General features: G+C 31.3%; 1 long non-coding RNA gene across 2 annotated transcripts; it reads left to right on the top strand.

The window, feature by feature from the left end:
• Positions 1-8,220: 8,220 nt before the first annotated feature.
• LOC145168866 (uncharacterized) lies at positions 8,221-11,612 on the top strand. 2 transcript variants are annotated; one of them, XR_013742137.1, is made up of 10 exons: positions 8,221-8,387; positions 8,567-8,678; positions 8,782-9,164; positions 9,252-9,322; positions 9,977-10,301; positions 10,379-10,421; positions 10,501-10,689; positions 10,990-11,064; positions 11,204-11,357; positions 11,431-11,612. It is a non-coding gene; the product is annotated as an uncharacterized LOC145168866 (long non-coding RNA). The 2 variants fall into 2 exon arrangements; XR_013742136.1 differs by having other exon boundaries at positions 10,379-10,689.
• Positions 11,613-16,983: the final 5,371 nt, after the last annotated feature.

Genomic DNA, 16,983 nt, shown 5'->3' with positions numbered 1-16,983 from the left:
CACAATTTTTTTTTTCAATTTATATACCAGAAAATTGCAGAGTTTTTTTTTTTAAATATTCGCTGAAAAAAAAATCGATATTTTTTTGTTTTACTTTCAAAAAAAATTTCAGCGAATTTATTTAAAAAGTAGCGATTTTTGTATATATAAAGTCAAAAAAAAGATTTGTGATCTCTAAGAATTTGTTTATCCATTTTTTTTTATTTTTGGGGTTTTTTTGTATATATATTAGTTTATAACCCCTGAAAACCACGGTTATAAAATTAAACTCTCTTAATAAAACTTAAAATTAATAATTAATTATTTTAAATAAATTATTTCAAATAAATTATTAATTAAGAATAATTTTTTAGTTATATAAAATTATAATCGTTGATTTAAATAAATACATAAAATTATATCACTTTATAATATATATTAATTTTATTTTCATTTTTTATTCTAAATTTATTTTAATTTAATGTAATTAGAGTGAGAAATTTAAATTTTAAAATTCAAAATGAAGAATTAATAGGTTAATAAGTGACATAACATTAATTAGGAGACCTAATAGGGTGATACATGTCAAAAGAAGAATAAACATATTCTTTTATTATATATATATATATATATATATATATATATATATATATATATATATATATATATATATATATATATAGAGAGAGAGAGAGAGAGAGAGAGTTTAAAGTAATTATTGTGTTATTGTATGCATAAATGTGGACCAGTCATTTTAAAAACCTAGATAGGGGTAAAATTGTAATCTTAGCTTTTAATTAAATTTGGTAATTAATTATTCAAATCATAAACCCTTTAATTTAGGCAAAATCGTTTACATTTACCGCTTCAAAACCCTAGACAGAAAACATCGACCTTTAACAATCAAGCAGCTCTCGGCTGCTTCTCTCCTGGTTCCGGCATAGTGTGTGAAGGGAAGAGAGGTGGGTGGTTCGATCGACGGGATGAAGAGGCGGCAGTTGGTTCAAAGGAAGCGGTTATCGATCGGTGCCCTACCCCTCTAATCAGTCGAAGACACTGACGGTAAGGGAAACGAAGGAACAGGGCATGTCGACAGAGCTTCTGTGATAGTTGGGAAATCGTGAGGAGGTGCGGAGGGAAGAAGGATCGGGACAGCACCGATCCAAGGGGCGTTCGATTGTTGTGTTTGACAGGAAGAAGAAAAGACGAGAAAGAGAGGGACAGGCGCCCTTCTCCGGTGACTCTCTTATCGATCGGTGCCCTACACCACCGTGTATTCCATTACAACAAAATCAATTAGGCATGGACAAGCAAAATCAGTGGCGGCAGTAGGCGGCTCTGCCACTTCTTCCTTTTTTTTCTGGTGAGGTGAGAACGAGAGACAAGGAGGTCGATGGGTACAGGTTTCTTTCTTCTTCTTCTTCTTCTTCTTCTTATTTTGACTAATTTACTGTAAACCAATGAAGTTTAATCTTCAAATGGGTTTTTTTTAATTTGAATTGATTTCAATATATAGAATGGATGTTTGGGTTGATTGTTTGACAGAAATCAAAGAAATTTTGGATGTGTTTAGGTTTATTGTCTAATTATTTCAAGGTGTAATATTTTTGGTGAATTGGGAATTTGTTTTGATTGTTTAATTTTTACAGGAAATTGAAAGTTGTTTTGATGCACACCAAGCGCTCGCTAAAATGCTTCAACTGAATGGTATTTTTTCGTTTATAGTATTCTATCATAAAAGAATGTTTTTATGATAATCATGAGCATATTCTGTTAGAATGCCCTGAATTAATATAATTATTGGTAAATGAATTCCAGTTCTATCAGAATGGAATCACGAATTCCAATTATGTTGGAATGGAATATGGATATTTTCTCACTAATTTATTCATTGGATTTGTTTCCACAGAAGGTGATGCTTGAAGAACGGACCACGAAATTTGAACGACGCCTCTTAGCAACATTATTCTTTTAGAATGTATTAGTGTCTTTGTTAGACTTTGATGTTTTTTTTTCCCAATTTGAAAGTTTTTACTTTTATTCTTTAACAATAAATGTAATTCTTAGCAATTGTTACATGTATTCTATAAGAAATAATGTAATTTTTTGTTTTAATTCTTCAATTGCTGGTTCGAGAATTTGTTATTCTACAAGAAATTTTTAAAGTCATGATCAAGAAATATGTTCAAGAATATTTTTATTATTTTATGGTTCTAGAATATTTTTATTTTTGAACATACTCAAACATATTCTGTCAGAATGTCCGAATTAAAAACATTATAATTCGTAAAATCGGATTTTTAAAATTAATAGAATCTATGATCCCTTAAAATATGCAAATTTCCTTTATTAAATCTATATTACTTGACTAAAATACCCTTCTAGTTAAATTTGATGGTATTTATCAATTATATTTAATTCAATAATATGTATTAATCACTTTCTTAAAATAAGTAAAATGATTGGCCCATATTTATGCATACAATAACACAATAATTACTTTGAATATAATAACCTAAGCCTATATATATATATATATATATATATATATATATATATATATATATAAGTAGGTTTATGCGAAAACATAAATATCTTGCGAAAACGCGAAAACAGATTTTATTTTATAAAAATCAAACACAAGTACTATATATATATATATATATATATATATATATATATATATATATATATATATATATATATATATATATATATATATATATAAACTAGCCGTTTATCCGCGCCAAACGTCGAGTGTGCATGTTTTTTTGAGCAATTAATTTCTAGAGGTGGCAGTCTTGCTGACTTTAAAGTTAAAATTACTTTTGTCCAAACTCAAAATAGTAAAACCTTAGGGTGACCATTGAAGTTACAAATGTCACATAAATAACAGTCAATTACATGCATAGAAGTAATGATAAGAGAAATGAAATAAGATGTTTAGTAATAATAAAAAATGAAATATGCACGAATAATAGCCAATTGCTCATAAAAACGCAAGATAGAGCAAAATGAAGTTCTTAGTTGTGTAGCTTGTGTTATAAAATGATTTTTCGACCAAAATAGTTAATACATTAAATACAAATACAAATCGGGTAGAAAAATATTTGAATTATAAACTGAACTTAAAATGCTTATATTAGTAAAGAACTTATAAATCAAATTTAAAATACTTATTTCAATTAATATCGGCACTCCCAAGTTAGGTTTCAAAGTTAATAACATTTTCAATAGAAAGAAGAAAATAATATTCACACATACAAAATGTGTTATGATCCCACATCGGCCGAAAGTACTATAAGTTGGTGGCTTATAAGTCTAGGTGTCCCCTCCTCCTACAAGCTGGCTTTTGAGAGTGAGTTCTACACTTGGGCTTATGACACGATGTGGGCCTAGTATGGGATGGGTCCGTATCAATTGGTATCAGAGCCATCCCCATCTTTTGGGGTGCCAACACTTGGAGTAGTGGCCTACGGAGTGGTGGCTTGGACCAAAAGGGCCAACCGTGACCAACACTTGGGTTTATGACACGATGTGGGCCTAGTATGGGATAGGTCCGTATCAAAATGCACCTTTCATTTTCAGCAGAAAACATCATCATAAAAAAAATACCATTTTTATAAGATATTAACTTAATTATTTATCCCTCTACGATAAATCCAACATTACCATAGCAATTAATCAAAATCTTAATAAGAATAATCACATTCTTAGTGGAAATAAGCATTAAAGTCACCTCAAATTGTATTACAACTAATGTATTATCAGCATAGTTATTCAAATCTCACATATATATATATATATATATATATATATATATATATATATATATATATATATATATATATATCACGTCACGTATTAAATAAAAACCCACTTTCATTCAAGAAAGGAACCTTTAAGAGCCATGTTTAAAACAAAAATAATATAAAATATTCAACTGAGCAGCAGCATCAATGAGTTATATTACATCAATAACAACCAAGATGAGAGCCAAAGGAAGGGCTTTCTTTCAAGAGGGTGACTTTGTGTATTGGGTCTTCTAAAGGCAAACAAAACTAAATAAAAACATTAGCCAATATACTTTGAGTCGAGTACAGAGGAGCATCATACCAGCAGAATAAGCATCAAATTATATCTTAAGGGTGAGCAAATTGATAAGTGTATAAAGGGGAAGCACCATTGAAGACCTGCAAAAGAAAACATTTAGACCATAAACCACATCAGGAAAAAAAAAACATAAATCATCAAGAAAAACCATAAGACCATAAACAACATAATAAAAAACTATGCATGCATACATATAAATACAAATAAATATGTACGTATTAACATATCGGCAAAAATGGAAGAAAAAAAATGAAGAATGTAAGCTGGGTGTGGGGGTTGAGTTTGCCTGCAAACCAACTTCAATGCTAAAAATACACCCAAAAAGCGACAAAAGAAAAATATTACCTGAAGCTATTCCGTTTTTTCATTCAAGCGCATAATTTACTCTCTTCTGGCATGGCGTGACCTAAAGATTTTATCAGCAAATAACCCATCACTTTTACCTTATTTATCCAAAGGGTATCCAACAAATTTTTAGCTCTCTCGTTGATTATGGTTCCTTTGGTTAACCTTTCAATTAGAAAAAGAGAAATAATAATATAAAATAAAATAATAGGCTGGATGTAAGAGATATCAAATAAATTAATAGGTTAACCATCTAACTTTTGAAAAATGTTATTACCATTTAACTTTAGGGTCCTTATGATATTATTCACTTAGTTTAGAAAAATGTTATTACCATTCAACTTGCTAGTGCAATGACAATCCCCTTTAGCATGCAACCTTGACCTTGACTTCAAATATTTCAAGAACTTTGCTCCTAAAAATATATGTAAGAAGATCCACCTTATGCCACTACTAGAAAAACAGCCTTTTACGACGCGCAATTTACGACACGCACTGATTAATGATACGCAAACGTGTGTGCCCTAAAAATAATGCCAGATCTTTAGAAATTTGAAGAATTTAGGAAGCGCATTTTTGCGTGCCCTAAAATTTGTGTCACACAAAAAAAAAACAAGGAGGGCGCTTATCAAAAAAAGCGCGTCGTATAAGCATGTCACTTTATAAATTTTTTAAGAAACGCGCGTTCTCTATTAATAAGAAGGGGGGAAACGAAATCCCAAAAGTTAAAAACCCCGCCTTGTGTTCTTCTCTCCCTTGTTTTCACCAGTCGAAAATCCCTTCTCCTTACAAGCCCTACGTCCGATTGACGCAGAAGCAGGTTCGGTTCTTATCTTATATGTTATCTTGAGTTTGATTTTCGATATTAGAATAGAATGCAGGGGTTACTTTAAAACATAGACGAGAGTTCTCTGCAACATCGATCGGCGACCTTAGGCTTACCTGACCTTGCCAGTGACTGCAACAACTACTCAAGTTTACAAGTCGTAGGTCTGATTAAGGTATGTTTTTGTTCTCCTCTCTTCCCAATGTTTTCGTTCTTCTATCATCTTCCCTATCTGTTAGATTTCATTACAAACAGACTATTGTCCTCTCTTTATCGATTTCACAGATCTTGCTTAATTAATTTGATGTTCGTCGACCTAGCCTCTTACTTCTCCTAATTTCTCTAAGTCTTAGCTAGGGTTTTTTATTGGAGACGTTGATCAGTGCCATATATTCCCTCGCCAATGATTTCAAAGAGTATTTGGGACTCAAACTTGGTATTTTATCAGCATCATATATTTTGACATTAATATTAAAAAACTGGATATCATTTTTTGGAACTGGAAGCATCATAATAATTATGTAATAGAGTAGATCCACTGTATACGTTGAGGCTTTAGATTTAGAGATATACTTGTACTTTACTCTTACTTGCTGTTTTGATATACATATAACTGTGTATCAATATGCATATTCATACATACCAAGCAATTTCAATTACATTTAGGATTCTGAATCTAGTAATTCACTTTTTCAGCAATGGAAACTTGTTCTTTCAAAATTTCATAAAGGGTTTCAACAAGATTTAGTAGGAGCCCATCTAAACCATGCTTTGCCATCATAGAAACCGACATAGGAAGATCCTCATATTTCCCTAGTGGAATTGTCACCTATAAACCAAACCATGTTTTAAATCTTTTAATAAATAATTTAAAAAAACAAATAATGGTTTTAAATGCTGACCTGGCAGAATCCAGATACTCCAGCTATAGAAAGCAAGTTGAATGCCCTGGCGCGAAAAGTCTCCAATGAAGTTGTCTCTGTTTGCAGTTTAGGTGGAGGTCCAGGAACAGTAGGGAAAACAATTATCTCATTTTCCTATAACAAAAAAACACTTTTGCTTTTTTTTACCCACAATAAAATAAATGTATTTCAAGAGGGAGAGGAGTGATACCCCTAAGACCGGAGGGTGTGGGAGGGATGTTTCCCTCACTTTTTGTGGGCCACACCATTCTTTCCTTCACTTTTCTTTCCCTCACCTAAAACCCAAGGAATGGGTGGGAAGCTTCTCTCACTATTTTTTTATATTTTTTTAAAAATATATTTCATACATATATTATACTCATTTTGTAGGGAATTAAAAACCATGAATTTTAATATATATTTTATATTTTTTTTATAGGTATATAATTTTATAAATATTAAAAAGGATAAAAAGAAAAAAAAAAAAAATTTGTCCAATAGCATGAAGAGAGAGAGTGCGGCACTCCCTCCCCCCACCTCTTTCCCGCGGGATGTTTCCCTCACCCAAGGAGTGGTGTTCAAGAGTGAGGGAAGCTTCCCTCACCCCCTTTCCCGCTCCCACTCCGTCCAGCCTAAGAGAGAAGAGAGAGCTTCTTTTAGTTGGGTCTTAATGGAGTCAAAAGGACTATGTCTTTGTGCAACTAAACTTTCACAATATCTAAATTTTCTAATTTGGAATTCCCATGATGCTTGTAATCGTTATTTAATTCTATTCTTTTTTTTCAAGAAAATCAGTGAAAAATGACCTTGATCCTGTTGAAAGTAAGGAAGATGTAACAAATGGACACAAAGAAAGCCTTCCCAATAAGGTATCTATTGACCAGAAGGTCAACGACACAAATCTTGCCTTTTTCGTTCTTTTACCACATAAGAGATCTTTTCGTTCTTTTTTGTTTATAACTAGATTCTTTTATCATCAGGTGAAACTGTATGTTTCCGGAATGTGAAGCAGAATGTGTTGATGGAACGAGATGTTGAAAGGATTTCAAAGAAGGATGTTTTTGGAAGAGGAAAGCACAAATTAAGAATTTGTGTTTTACCACATAAGAGATCTTTTACCACCTATGAGTAAAGGTCAAGTTGACATACCTTTTCGTTCCCCGATTTAGATATCCATTCGTTTTTTTTGATGTTACATATCCTCAGGTAACTCATCAAGACTTTCTTGTTTGATTAACTTTTCTTCTCATGTTCAAACTTGTTGTTCCTGTTCTAAAATGATGATTCTTTCAAGTCAGGAAAGAAGTGTGTCAAGTTTATACACTTCGGCTGATAGAGGGCTTGGAGATTGGTTTGGAGGCCTCATCATTCAATTAAAATAGAAACCAAAACCACAAATTGCTTGATCAACAATCTGGCCTTAACTTTCATCAGGTATATATTTCTTTAGTTGGCATCATCTAATTAAGAAAGTAACATGCCAAGTAAAATACATAACACTAGATTCAGTAGAAGTTCATGTTGTGCTAGACCCCCATTCCATTAAAGGTCACATATGCAAGGAAGGCCAAAATGGGAAAGGGTATTTTAGGTATTTTCTGTCAAAAGTTGTAATTGCAGGCTTTTTAGTACCTGGAAGCGCATGATTATTCTCAATTTTCTTGTTTCTTTATCATTTTTCTTAGCCTAGCATGATTTTCAATGGATTATTTCCCTGTTACTCCATTTAAGTGTTGTTCTTCATGGTTCTAAGTGAGTTATTGGCTTATCTGTTACTTCTTTTGATTGTTATTTTCATAGCATGTTGTCACTTGAATCAAAATTTTCCATTTTCAACTAGGGAAAAAGCTAAAAAAATAACCTACTTTATGAGAATGTAAATATGAAGGACAGCATGTAAGTATAAATATATTAAATAATATATATATATATATATATATATATATATATATATATATATATATATATATATATATCTGTTTGTAAGAATGTAAATATGAAGGACAACATATAACTGACAGCTGTGATTCCAATTTGTGACCTACCACAGGTGATTCAGGATCTTTTTGAATTTAAAAGTGAGCGATCCCCGATTCCAGTCGGAAAGGTGGAATCCGTTGCTTCAATCATTACGTGTTTCTGTATCCCGTGAAACCCATGAAGCAATCGCCATTGCAATGAACCGAATAGGCGGAAAGTCCAATTCTGGAGAAGGTGGTGAGGTAGGTGATTCAATAAAAATTGATCTCCTAAAAGAACATTTGATATATATATTTGGTAAATTATTTAGGATCCGATTCGGTGGTCGATGCTTTCCCATGATATTCTTTATCTTTTTGACTTCATCTCCCCCTTTATTATCCTAGCTTTTTTAAAATACATATATATGGTTAAATTTCAGGGAATACAAGCTATTGAACTTATTAGAATTTCAGCAGTTCAAGAAAGAGGATGTCAATGATAGTTCGTGATGAAGTTGGTCAAATTTTCCTTTTTTGTAAAGGCGCTGACAAGTAAGTTTCTTGATTTTCCCATTGAAAAAGAATTTGTAGATTTTGAGGATAAATATTCAATATTTGACCTGAAATATGGAGCTAAAAAGCTTGTATTGTGCAGCATCATCTTTGATAGGCTAGGTGATGGTGGTAGGACATACCAACATGCTACAACCATGCACCTTGCAAACAATGCAGAAGATGGGTTGAGGACAAATGCGTTTGCTTATCGAAATATAAAAGATTTGGAATATGAAGAATGGAGCTCAACATTTTCCAAAGCAAAGGCCACAATCGGGCCTGAAAGAGAGGATGTGCATTGCTACTTCTCTTAAATTAAATTTTTTTTGACTAATTTACCCTTGAATTCTGAAGGCGAATGCTAAATACACAAGATATTACACAGTAGGTTCTAGTGTTGTTGTGTGGTTTTGGGAGGTTGTGAAAGCACTTAACAAGGAAGATAGGGCGAGATTGCTTCAATGTGTCACTGGTACATCAAAGGTATATTTGAGGATATGATACCTAAATTAATTATTAATGATTTTATACATATAATCTAATCTAATGATAACATTGATGATTGATTAGGTTCCATTGGAAGATTTTAAAGCACTACAAGGTATATCGGGTCCACAGAGACTGCCATCTGCTCATACCTGGTTAGTTTAATTTTAGAATTTAGAATTTAGAATTTTTATTTGATTAAATTTATATGTGTATATATATATATATATATATATATATATATATATATATATATATATATATATATATATATATATATTTGTTTCAGCTTCAACTAATTAGATCTTCCTGAATACACATCAAAGGAACAACTTCAAGAGCGGTTGTTGCTTGCTATCCATGAAATTAGAGTAAACTAACCAAAGAAAACTCTTAATCCCAATGATGTCTATTGAAGTAATAGTGAAAGTCATTTGATACCAAATACACTTAGATCACTGAACTACATAAACCCTCAAATATTTATGAAAATGGAGCTTTTATGCATTGCAAATAATCATGTGAAGCCAAATTGCTACTAGGTAGTTTAAGCCAAAACACAACTGAGGTGTGATCAACAACAATTCATCCAAGTTGAACTGTTGAAGAATTAAACACTAATGACACAGCAGGTAAATTATAGTGAGGATTAGCACAATTCAACTACCTGATTAATTAGCATATACAGATCCCACGAGAAACTAAATTTCAACCGGATTGAAAGGAAGAAGTTGATTAATTCACTCTTAAGAAGTAGAAATAACAAGTTCAATAATCATCCAGAAACTAAAAATATTCATTGGATACAGATAAATACTTGGAACACAGTCGTAATTGCCACAACAGAAAGGGGGAGAGAGTTACCCTTGGATTGAAGCGAAAACAGGCCGTGCAAGGAATGGGATAAAGACTTGAATTTGTGCATATTTGGTTATCATCTCTTTTGACAAACTAAATCTTAGTCGCTGAAGCATCTTCTGATGTTATGGATTCGTCTCCTCGAATACAAACTTCAAGATCACCAAATATGCCCCTTGGATGTAAAGGAATTTCAAACAGCTTTGGGGTTTAATCGCATATCTTGACCAAAAAAATGAACGCGGTTCCATCACTTGGATAACTGAATATCTCAAAGTAAGTTGTTAACTTTTTAATCATTATGTAAACATACTTGACTCTTTTTATAAACTTTTGTATTGTGTATTTTGCAGCCTCTATGTGGGCCTGACCCTGTGCTTGTTCTGGAATTCTCAAGTGAGTGTTGTGTATTGACTAAAATGCCCCTCATTTTGGTTAGTGCCTTATATTCTTGTAATTTTTTTTTTTGTTCTAGAATGTACCTCTGGCTGTTTTGGTCCGCTTTTTACAGGAGCATCAATCAGAATGGGCCGGTTTCAATGTCAATGCTTACTCTGCTGCCTCAGTTAAAGCTAACCCGTATGGGTATCCCGGGATGCGGCCCACAAGGTTTATCGAGTCTCAAATTATAATTCCATTTGGCCAGACAATTGAACATGAAGAGGTAATGAGAGATAAATCCATCCGGTTTTTTAGTCTTGTAGTTTATTAGTCTTGTATCTCATTTTTACTTTTTTAAATTCATTAGAATTGTAGTTTATTAGTCTGGTATCTAATTTTTACTTTAAAAAAAATTGGTAGCTATGTAATTGCGTTCCAATTTCCTTTCAAAATTTATTAGTGTATTGCCTTTGTTTTCAAAGAAGCGTGTAAGTTACTCCGGTTGCTGGAGCATTTAAAAGAATTTCAAATTTAAAAGAATTATTTTCATGTTGCTGGAGCATTTAAAAGAATTATAATGTAGGTTGGAGCTGAGATATTTGACAAAGAATATGCATATGGCATACGTCACAATTTTGGTAAAGAAGGAAAGAGAACGGTAATAAAGCTTCAATTATTTTGAAACCATTTTACTTTCTTATTAACTGGTAAAGTGTTTAATTTTTGTGAATAAGAAATTGTTCTGTATCAAGATTTTAAATTTCTTCTATCTAACAAGTTGCTATCTAACCCTGCAGGAATGTTAGCAATGTTCATGAAGCACGGTTTGCCAATGAAGATGGTAGCTTACATTAGCACATCTATCAATGATGGTCCTGGATGTTTGACTTTGAGATGCCCAATTCCATCCTGTGGTGCTACTATTGGTGTGGACATGGTCAATATCAATTGGTAAGGGTCTTTTTTTTTTTAATTTTATAATCAGGATATTAATTATTTATTTGGTTTGGCAAATAATATGCAGAACTCCAAGTTCCTTCAGTTTGTTTCAAAGATGAGTTGTGGGGAATTGACTATTGAGGATAACCTGTCAGGCCTGCAAGTGGGGACCGGGCAAATGAATATCAACAACAATATAATGCAAGTGGGGACCGGGCAAATGTAGTATTAAGTTATATAGGTTGGGAACACCTCTTAATAATAATGTACAATCGGATCCCTTTAATATCAATGTATTACAATTTTTTGACATGATGTTATTGGATGAAATTGATTGTTTTGGTATATATTTGTTTCTATATTTTTGTATTATGCGTAAAAGAGTATCGTAAAGGCACGTCGTATATGCATATCGTAAATGGTTGCTGAAGTTTATGACACGCAAATGTGTGTCATCTTCATTTATGACAGGGGCTTTAATGATACGCAATGCGTGTCCTAAACGCGCGTCGTATAGTTACGACACGCAAATGCGTGTCGTTTTCCTTTATGACAGGGTCTTCCTTGATACAAATTGCACGTCGTAAATGCGCGTCGTAAATGTGTGTCATAAATGCGCGTCGTAAATGCGCGTCGTCTATAGACGACGCACAAAAGCGTGTCGTCTCTCGTTATGACAGGGTCTTCCTTAACACGCATTTGCGCATCGTCTGAGCGTTTTACGACACGCATTACGCGTCATAAAAGGCTGTTTTTCTAGTAGTGTGCAATGTTTATTAGCCCCATATAATGTAAAATAAAGTGGCTAAATAGGTAATTAAGATTTTTGTTTCCAAAACCTGACCTGTTGTTATGTTCAGACATCAGGGTGAGAAAGAGTAAGAGGAAATTAAACAGGAAAACATGTTACTTATTTTCTGATTTGATGCTCTCTTTAGACCTGTCAAAAACAACTACAACAAAATCATGGTTAATGGATGGTTTGATTAATTCAAATTACATTTTAGGGGTAAAAGTGGTATTGTGACTGATTTACTAAACAAACCTTATGCATATAATGTGTCAAAAAAAAACATGCCACTGCAACTGGTCACAAGCAAAGCTGTGAAAATGCCTGCAGATAAATCCATATAAATTTGGAGCAAAAATTATGGTTAAATGTTAGGAATTTTTTCACTATGCAATCAAATCCTTTTGAAATTATGCTTCTAACTATTAAACTTAACCAAAAAACAATACTAACCTAAAATAGGATTTCACATGAACTTAATGAGGCCACATTGGAATTGTATTTCTAGCTAAAAATTAGGTTTTAATATACTTCAAACAAAAAAAAATGGATGTTAACCACTGAGAAAATATTATAACAGGCCAATCAAATACTGTTATTTTGGTATCACCTCTTATGCTTCACGTTAATGCCCTCTTTCCTCCGTATTTATGGTTTCAAACCAAAATTTGTATCAACTTTCTTCTTCATAGAAGCCTTGTGATTTCCCCAATTTCTTAATAGAACCTTGAAAATAAGAAGATCTTGCATTGAAAAATAAACCAAAAAGTTTCAGACTTGCAGCCAATTAATACACACTTTATCATTCATTTCTAGAACAAATACTCAGTCGCACAAACACTGTGATATACATGCACACAGAATCAATTACAATCTCACATACAAACACAAATTTGTAAACAAAGAAGATGAAGAAATCGAACCTGTAGAGTTTTGCAGGAACATTGGTTTCAGAGATATCAGAGAAGTGATGAGGAACATTGGTTCCAGGGTTTAGGAGCGAGAGATGCAAAGCAAGAAGGGATCTCTAGAGTTAAATCTTTCTTTCCCTCTTCTTATTGAACTGTTCGACATGGATAATGATACGGCAGGATTGAGTGGTGGTGGCAGTGGAGCTTAGAGTTTTTGGAGAATCAAGGGATTATAAGAGAGGTGAGACGTGAAGAGGATTAGGGTTTCAAAGGATTTTCAAAATGGTGGATTTAATTTTGTTAAGAAAAAGGAGTAGGTGACGATAAATGGGGAAGAGATAAGGATCGGCTGGTCAATTATTGACCGAATCTGTTGGCTTGATCGGCTAGTCAATTGTTGACCAAATCTATTGGCTTGATAAATACTCTTTCATAGTTTGAGACGATAAGACGTCGACAGGATAAGATTAAGTAGTTATTTAATGTATAAAATGTTTGTAAGTATTGCATCAAAGTTTGTACTTCTTAAAATTCAGCAAAACATGCTAAATGCTTATTAAGATATATATATATATATATATATATATATATATATATATATATATATATATATATATATATATATATATATATATATATATATATAATCATTATATTATTATTGAAGTTATTAATATTTTGTATTTATAAAAGTCAGTTCCGATTGAATCCTAAATATTTTTTACACTGTTATTATCATAATTATTAATATCTTTTATTTACATTGAAACATTATTTTTAAAATCTAATTCGAATGAAATAACATAACTTTGAATGCGTAATGGATTAAATTCAACTTTAAAATCAAAAGAATTTTGATAAGTTAATTAACTGTTTTTTATGTCTATTTAAATAATATATATTTCATGAAATTTTAAAAGATAAAAATTAAAAAATAATTCATTGAGTTCTTTGAATACTTGGAGTAGCATTAATATATATATATATATATATATATATATATATATATATATATATATATATATATATATATATATATGTTCATTTAAAAACATAAATTAGTGTGAATATGTGAGGACATTTTACAATCAATCAAATTTTATCATTTAATATAATAATTAAATATAATTTAGGAGGTAGAAATGTAAATTGACATAATAGTCAACGAAGTAATCCAAACAAATTTCCTGAAAATATGCTAGAATGAACTTTCCATAATACATAATTGAAACGGAAAAAAAGATATCCTCTTCTTCATTTTGTATTCTGATAATCATCGTCTTAATAACTTTTTATTATTATAATCAACTGATAACTTCTCCTTATATATATCATATCGTTCTGGAAACGCAGGATTTGTTATCTTCTTCATTTTGTATTCTAATACGTCGGCTAGGGTTTGTGAAGGAAGAACATGTACTAAAAGTGGGAATATTTCCTGGTAAGTATCTAAAATCGCCAGGATTTGTTACTGTTGTGTTTTCCTTCCTTCTTGAATTTGTATCTCGTGCACAGCAAAAACCGTTGTCGGAAATGTGAAATTTATGGAGTAGCAACAAAAACCATAGCCTTAATCTTTTTTCTTGGTTAATATTTAAAAACAGAACATTAGAAACACAAAAAAGAAAGAAAAAAAAAGTCATGATTAATGCATAAGACATCCTTTTTGTATCCCCTTGTATGTTTAAAAAAATAGACTTTTCTAAGAGGATTTCGTTGATTTTTTTCTTTTTATTTTTTCCTTTGGTTAAGCATTTGGTTGAACATACACACAAAATTATTAATAAATTAAGAGGATATGCAATCAATCTTTTTTTGTTGATCATCAAAAAATCATCGTAATTAACTATTTTATGTTTTTCTTCTCTTTGGCGGCGAGATGCCTTGTCTTTCTATTTCACTGATGTCAATTCTTAGGAATTCACAAATGACAATAAACCTGTCATTTATCCTTGTAATGTGCCACTTCACCATTTGCACATACCAGTTGGTATTGTACCTTATTATTAATCTTCTATGAATTGGTTTGTTTATAATTCTGCATATATTTTAATAATTTATGTTATTATTCGGTTATGAATTTCTACTGATTAGTTTATGTTATTATTTTGATATGAATTTCTACATATAGCTTAATAGTTTATGTTGGTATTCTGTTATGAATTTCTATATATAATTTATTGTTTATGTTGGTATTCTGTTATGAATTTCTACATATAATTTATTGTTTATGTTATTCTGTTATGAATTTCTACATATAATTTATTGTTTATGTTATTCTGTTATGAATTTCTACATACAGCTCAATACTTATGTTTATTCTCTTATGAATTCATACATACATCATGTTTATGTTATTATTTTTGTTATGGATTTTTTTCATAAAACTTAATGTACATTCAAAAGAAAATATTATGTGTAGCAAACACAGGTTACACTTAGTTTTTACGTTGTTATTTTGCTAATTATATTATATATGTTGTATTTTGTATTTTGTATAATTGTACTTTACTAATTATATCAGGTGTTTTATGTTACTATTTTTTTTATGAATTTCTACACACCTTACTTATTTTTTCGTAGTTACAGCTTAAATGAACTCCAAGAAAGAAAGATATTCAAGACCAAGAAAGAAACATTATCAAGACCAAGAATGGAAGACCTAGAAGAAAATTAGTTGAATACATAGAACTTATATAAATATTTTTTCTTAAACATGTGTGTATAATTTTTTGAATAACTTCAACTTTGTATGTATGGGTTTATTTGGTCAAACTTTTATATATACAAAATTTTGTTCCTCTCATTATTCGATAAAGAATTTCATATGTTATTCATTGATATGAATTTATATATATATTCTATCGTGAATATGCAGTGTTAATTAGTATAGGTATTATATAATATATTCTATAACGAATTTTTACTCCAAACTTAGGTTATAACTAGAAATATAAAAATTTAGTATTTGAAAATTTTGAAATATTAAAAATATGAAATTTTAAATTTCAAAAATTAAGGAATCCCATAATTTTCTCTTATATCCATAATTATCTTAAATTACAATTGCCATTCTACCCTTACATATTTATTAATCTAATTTTTAAAATATTTTTTATTAATTACCAAAAATAAATTAATTAAAGAGAATGATTGGCTGAGAATCGTTCTCACGTTCTAACTTTAAAAATCGTTTTTATTTGAACCATCATATATATATATATATATATATATATATATATATATATATATATATATATAAATGTCTAAAATTAGGGACTGTAAAGTTCCTAACTTTTTAACAGATTTTGTCCACATCTTTTTCAATGGTACAGATTTTTGCCACAATAGTTTGTCGTATTGATAATTTGGTCCCTTAAATTACCAACAGTCTACAGATGGACATGTATCTGTATTTAACTGATACGTGTCATTTTTTCATTTCCTCTTCCATTGTAACTGATACGCGTCCTTCCCAGCACCTCCACTACTTCCTACTCCTAACACGGTGTCCTCCACCGTTTCTATTCCCCGATAACATTACTCCACCACATCTCCCCACCACCAACGCCTCCATACCTGAACACTAGATGCTTCCAGGCCGTCTTCGTCGACTGTGCTTACCACCCCACCGCTTCTCTTATATTTCTTCATCGAATCCTTTTTTTTCCTTCATCTACCGCCATTCAATTCAGTCCCTGTCACTTCCTCCGATCTCCATCTATGTCCGACGACCATCAACAAAAGGGGAAGGACGGTCACTAAGTCGATTGTCTCCACCGTAGAGAGACCCTCTTCATTGTTGAACGGAGCAAAATCATAAAGACCTATTCATTCGTTCCTTTCAACCTCCGTATTGCAGCGATTGAGATCAATTTTAGTTCCAATTTCCAAAATCGAACACACACACACACATCAATTTGAGTAAGTCAATCAT

Source organism: Lactuca virosa, chromosome 4, assembly GCF_052849685.1.
Source record: "Lactuca virosa cultivar CGN04683 chromosome 4, Lactuca_virosa_CGN04683_v6, whole genome shotgun sequence".
NCBI classification, from domain to species: domain Eukaryota; kingdom Viridiplantae; phylum Streptophyta; class Magnoliopsida; order Asterales; family Asteraceae; genus Lactuca; species Lactuca virosa.
This window is presented reverse-complemented; position numbering and strand designations above follow the sequence as displayed.